This window comes from Octodon degus, unplaced genomic scaffold (genome assembly GCF_000260255.1).
Source record: "Octodon degus isolate 3935 unplaced genomic scaffold, OctDeg1.0 scaffold00018, whole genome shotgun sequence".
NCBI lineage: Eukaryota > Metazoa > Chordata > Mammalia > Rodentia > Octodontidae > Octodon > Octodon degus.
The window spans coordinates 3,036,667-3,043,116 of NW_004524594.1; positions in this window are offsets into that span (position 1 = coordinate 3,036,667).

Sequence of the window (6,450 nt, forward strand, 5' to 3'; positions counted from 1 at the left end):
GGGGGTGGGGGAGGGGCCTGGCTTCCAGTTTGGATCCTAGAATAGGAAGGAGCCTTTTGACCTTAAATTCCATGCCCACCTTTGCACCCCCGCCTGGCACATTATGGGTGCAATAAGGTGTTTACAGAAGGACCGAGAGATGGATGGACATATGGATGGGTGCATGTGTGGACAGGTGGGATGAAGAGAGACTGGTTTTCTCAAGGAAGCCTTGGTTTCCAGAGCCTGTGGGCAGCCCCGGCACTGCTAGCTTCTCTGGCTGCTTGGCTCCGTGGAAACTTCGCCACTGCCGTCAGCCACCTGCACAGGCCACAGGCTGCTTTCCTTCCTGTCTCTCTGTCTCTGGGACCCTGGCATGGGAGTGATGAGATACACCTAGTCCTGGCCAGCCCCTGTCATCAGAGTCCAGCCAACCACAGACCCCACTTCCTCCATTCTCCCCATGGGGAGGGCTCTGTCTTCCTTGGGCCCCAGACAGACTCTGCTTCCCCTCCTGGCTCAGCCAGATCTGCCAGGTCCAACACTTACTCCTGGGAAAGCCCCTAGCCACCCACCAGGCTGCTCTACCTTTGCCCCGGCTGAAGCTATTTCCTGAAGCAGAGAGGCAGCAGGTCCTCTAGTGTGGTGGGGAAGGGCAGAGGGTGGAGGGCTCAGACTCCTCCTGCCTCAGAGGAAGAAATGAATCCCTAGAGGCGGTGGGTAGCTCCATGCGAGACTAACCAGCACCCCAGGGCACAGAGCAGGAGCAGGAACGTGGGCCTCCTGCAGAGTCGGCTGAGGGCCAAAGCCTGGGCAGCGGCTCACTCTAGGGCTCAGACTTGACTTTAGGGAGCCAGGAGCATTTATTTATGTCCCTGTTGCTTTCATGGGGCATTTGATCTTGGAGTTTCCACCCCATGAGTCTCAGCTATGCCACAGGAAGCACTTGGGTTCACCCTGGCACCAAAGTGTTGGAGCGGACACCTGTCAGCCATGGGAACCAGAGTAAAGTGTGGCAGTCACACACAGTAGAGAGCCACTTGGCCACAGAACGAGAAATCTAAGTCATTTACAGGGACATGGACCCATCATGCACCTTGAGGTCATAATGCTAAGTGAAATAAATCAGATGCAGGGGCTTCAGTAGCCCCTGGTCTCGCTTAGCTGAGAAGCCCAAAATGTAAATAATGATCAAAATGCAAGACAGACAATGGGAAGCAAGGACACAGACCTTTTTGCAAAAGGGAAAGGGACCAAGAGATGGGGAAAGAGGGACAAGGGGCAAAGGACAGGGACGAAAACAGAATCGAGAGGGGATCTGCGCACATACCAGCTCCTAGAGATGAATGTAGTCATGATGCACCGAAAACAGTACTAATAAAAATGTAAATTTAAATTTAACAACTGGTAAGCCATTACCATAGCGGCAGCTCTTGGACACCTCCCTGCGCTTCTAAGCTCTTCCCCAGTGAAGGCACTGATTTCTCACCAAGACCCAGGAGCCAGGCCCTGTTGTTACTGTCGGCCGAGGAGACTGAGGCAGGAGGATGAACAGGTTGCCCAAAAACACGTAGGTGGTCCATGGCAGGGGCCGGACTTCACCCCACACAGTCCCACAGCCACAGGCACAGTGAAAGTTGGACAATTTGAACACTGGATCCCAGCAGGAGGAATTCCCCTGGGATGATACGATCAAGAGTTCACACTTCTGCTTCCTGAATGCACGCCGTTTTCTCTTCACAGGTCTTCCCTGCCCCTCTCTTTATTTTTAATCACTGCAGCCTCAATGATAGGTCATAAAAGGCACAGATCTTAAAGTGCAGCTCAATAAATTAACAAACTACATGGTGGAGGAACCAATGCTCCTATGCAGAAAGGGGACATTTCCATACCTTCATGCTGCCTGCCAGTCACTCCCCAACAGGAGAAGCCACCAAAGCTTCCTGCTGCCTTCCTTGGCCCATCCCCCCCCCCACTGACCCTCAGCAGTTGCTTTTTTTTTTTTTTTTTTTTTTTCCTTCGGTACTGGGGCTTGAACTCAGGCCCTTGAGCTTGCCAGAGAAGTGCTTATTCTACTGAGCCATCTCCCCGGCCCCAGCGGCTGCCTTCTGCTGTCACTGCTGTGGTTCCAGGAACTGTGCACCCAGCAGACACCTGCTCCCAGAACCCCAGACCACTTCCAGAGCCCAGAGCAGACATCACCAATCGATTATTGCATTCTTTCCCACTGGGCTCTGAGGTGGTTCCAGAACCCCCAGCGCTGGATTGTGATCCGGAAAATCCCTGTGGATTGACTGCAATCGGCAGGGAAGCAGAAATTGATTTGCCTTCTCAGCATTCAAGTTAATACCTACTTAGCAGTGGGAGCTGCATTTCTTTTAAGTTTTTATTTTGAAATAAAGTGAAACTGACAAGAAGCTGCAAAATTAATACAGAGTGTTCCTCCACGCCATCTCCGTCGGCTTCCCCAGCACTAACAGCTAATGCTGTCACCATAGCACAGCCTCAAGACCAGGAACTCCAATGTGAGACAAACAAAACCATCATCTAACAGCTACAGACCCTGACCCCATGTCACCGGTTCATCAGGGGATGGTATTATGCAGTGTCATCGCAGGAGACTTCCCTGAGCAGCTCCTGTCTGGTCACCACCCCAAAGTGGGCCTTTCATTGGCCTGAATGCCCCTCTCCCCAACGCCACCATGTCTTAATTATTACTATGACTTAGTAAAAGAATTGCATTCTAAAAAAAGAGAGAGCTGGCGAGCTAGCTCAGAGGACTAAGCACCTGCTTAGGCAAGTGAAGGGTGGGGGTTCTATCCCTGGCACCACATACTGTGCTGGCTTCGCCCCCAGGCATGCTGAGCCAGCGACTGACCAAGTCCAGCCATGGTGGCACACGCCTATAATCCCAGTGCTGGGAAGGCTGAGAACAGAAGGGTCACTACGAGTACAAGCTATATAGTGAGATCCTGCACAATTTAAAAAAAAAAAAAAAAAAAAAAATTGCATTTTACTAGGAACTCAAATCTCAAGCTGTGACACTGGATTTTGGTGAACCCTGAATTCCAGGCATCACTTGAATTCAGCATTTGTTTTTAATTAGTAAAGGAAGGCTAATAATAATCACTGTATAGCAGCCGAAAGGAGGATTCCAGGAAGCTATAAATAGGAGTGTGCTTTGACCTACAAAATGCCACAGAGGTGTGTGTTGGTGTCTCTGGGGGGAGGGGAGGGGCTATAAAGGTCTCCCCTCCTCCCTGAGTTCTGAACCAATCAAGAAATGGGACAGAAATGTTACCATCGTGACAGGGAACACCGAGCATGAAAGTAAAGCACATCTTCCTGAGTCAATGAGTCCTCTGGTGCTGAGCCCCAGGGGCCCAGCAGAGGTCCCCCCACCCCAGGGACACCTCACATCTCCTGCCCTGGGAGGCCTGGGCAGAGACCTCTGCAGCTGAAATAGGGACCTGGACACCCTTAGCTGGTCTGACTCTGGCTTCCGTGTGGAAGGGAAGGCAGTAAGAAAGTTAGGAGGCTTCTGTGGCTTTTTCCCCTCTCTGGTATTTTTTGGGACAGAGTCTCACTGTGTAGTCCAGGCTGGCCTTGAACTTACTATGTAGCCCAGGCTGGCCTCAACCTCCCAGCAGATCCTGTGTTTATAGCCTGAGGAATGTGAAGGTAGATGGGGCCCTTTCCAGAGATCAGAAAAATGGGTGTTGGCACAGGCCACCAGCCAGAGGGGAAAGGGCTGAATGGCCATAGCTCAGGGACACAGAGCTCAGGGAGAGGACCCTCAACCCTGCCCATAAGTTCTGTCTCTACTGATGTCTAGGGATTTGTCTTCAGTGTCCAAGTGAGCATGGGAGAGGGACACCTTGAGAGGGGGTAGAGCCCTGGAAGCCCCATCCAGCACCCCTCTGCAAGATCACCTATCACATGACCGTGACTGTACCCTATTCTACTGCCCAAGGTCTCTCTATGGGTTACCCATCCCCAGGCCACATGGAGATTGTGTTCTGTCCCAGCTGGGAGCCCAGGGGATGCTGGAAGCCGGGCTGAGTGGGAAGAGTGTGGGAGGGGCTCGAGGCAGGGCAGGACTAAAGGAACCCACGGAGGAGGTCTGAGAGCTTCTGGCTGCCTGGTCCAGCTTCCACAAGGCTGACCTGGCCAGAAGCAGGGAGAGCAGTCCTTGGGACCGGCTCAGAGAAAAGGATCACAAGGCAACCACCAAACCACCTGGAAGGTGAGCCGAGGACAGAGGAGCAGGGCCAGGCACAATACTCAGAGGCTCCACCACCATCTGTTCTCCACCAGCCCAGCCAACACTTCCGCTGTGGATGGGAACCAAGAGCCCAGCAGCCAGAACACAGCAAGTGCACTGGGCTTCTCCGTGGCCCCCAGGCCAGTGGATAGTTCGCCGATGCACCCTCATCTTTACTGAATAAAGCAATCACTGACTGTGGACTCCTGTGGGCACCACATGCAAGGCCACTGGCTGCTTCATTTCCTGGTGTCCAAGCTAGAGCACAGAGGCTGGGGAGATTACTGAGGATGCACTCATAGCTAGGGAGGGAGCAGGAAAGAGCCAGGCCCCTTGGGAGCAGGGGTCAGGCTGCGCTGATATGGGGACCCACAGCACCCAACGGAAGGGGCACATCGACAACACCTCCTAAGTCCTGAGTTACGAGAGCAACTCCCAGGCAGTGCTCACGCTGTCCACTTTAGCCTCATGATGTAGTACGTTTAGTATCAAGTAGGTAAGATGTCCTGGTCACTATCATGGTGTGTGTGTGCAGGGGGGTGTGTGTGTGTGTCTGTGCGTGCTTATGCGTGTGCATTTGTGTGCATAAACAGGGAATGGAACTCAGGGCCTCGTGCATACCAGGCCAGCACTGCCACTGAGCCACATGCCACTTATCCCACAGTTTCTCAGCTACTTTTTTTTTCATAATTTTATTGATAAACAGATAGCAATGAGACAGTTTCAAATCAAATTGGTAGGACAGTTTCAATAACTAACACACTGCCTATATTCTTCTTAGTGGTTAATTGCTGTACAAGATGCGGACTTGAGATCCTATTTACAAACACCTTTAGAACAAATCATTCTATTCATTAAGAGAATGTAACTATATATCTATCCTAACCACTTTGAATACACAGATACAATATAGACATTCATCTGTATACCCCTTTTTTTCTAAGTTCCGTTATTTGAATATTATAGGTATGTAAACTCAGCAAAATATTCTAAAAGAGTCCAGTAGCCCATAATAGCATTGGGTCTTCTGTTTAACTGGCAATGTCAGAAAATATTTACCTGAGTCCCCCACAGCTCAACATAACAGCATGGCTTTACTTCCTATAATTCGTCTTCATACTTTTCTACTGAATGGTTAAGACCAAGGTAAAGCAGGACCTATGCAACAAGAGTTGTAGCTTTTGGGTCTGAGAAGGTCAGTGAAATGCCCTCAGGATTTATCCTGAGATCCCGTACCTCAGATTGTAGAACCTTTGTCAGTGTCAGCCATGTGGATGAGTCACGGCCATTGCTTGGCCAATGTGCTCTCTGTGAAAGCCTGAGAGAGTGTCTTCTCCCCATGTGACTCTCCTTAGGCACACTCTACATCATCAATCACTTTCCTCTTTGGCCCAATAATATCCTTGATCAGAAAATTTGGGACACTACCGAAGTACATGACGTTACAGTACAAGTTCTCATATGTCCTGAGTCTTGATTGACCTTAGAAGGTTAGGGCCAAAATGTTGGCTTTCCTTGTAGCCCTCCTTTTTCTCTAATTTTGGTCTGCAAACTTAGGTTGTTAACTATCCAGAAGACAAGCTTATTGTTATTATCAAACGACTTAGGCTATTAAGCTTAACCTCACTATCTCTCTGCATTTCAAACATCTTAGGCATAATAAGGAACAGGTATTTTTCATCAAGTATTGATATGTTGAACTTTAAGTCCCTATAAAATATGATAAAAAAAATTTAAAAATTAGATTATATTTTAAAAATAGGATAAAAAATTATATACTTCTCATGTTTGCACATAAGTCCAAATTCTCAGCTACTTTTAAAGGAATTTCTCTTCTCAATGAACTTTGTAGATCATTATTATTTTCCCTGAAATAAAATTATGTCTATTAGCAATCAGGCTCAGAATTCTGTGGTTCGATCCCCAGATCCTCATGTCTTACCAGACCTGTCCTTGAAGCATCCTGAGTGGGTCAAAAAAAATCCTTCTGAACTTTTGGGCTGGGGTGATAACTTAGTAGAATAAGCAGCACCTTCCTGGCAAGCGCAGGGTCCTGAGTTCAATCCCTGGTACTGCAAAATAAGACCCCCAAAAAAGTAAAATTATGTTTATCAATTATATGCTAGGGGCCGGGGAGATGGCTCAGTGGTTAAGTGCTTCTCTGGCAAGTGCAAGAGCTTGAGTTCAATCCCCGGTTCTGCAAAAAA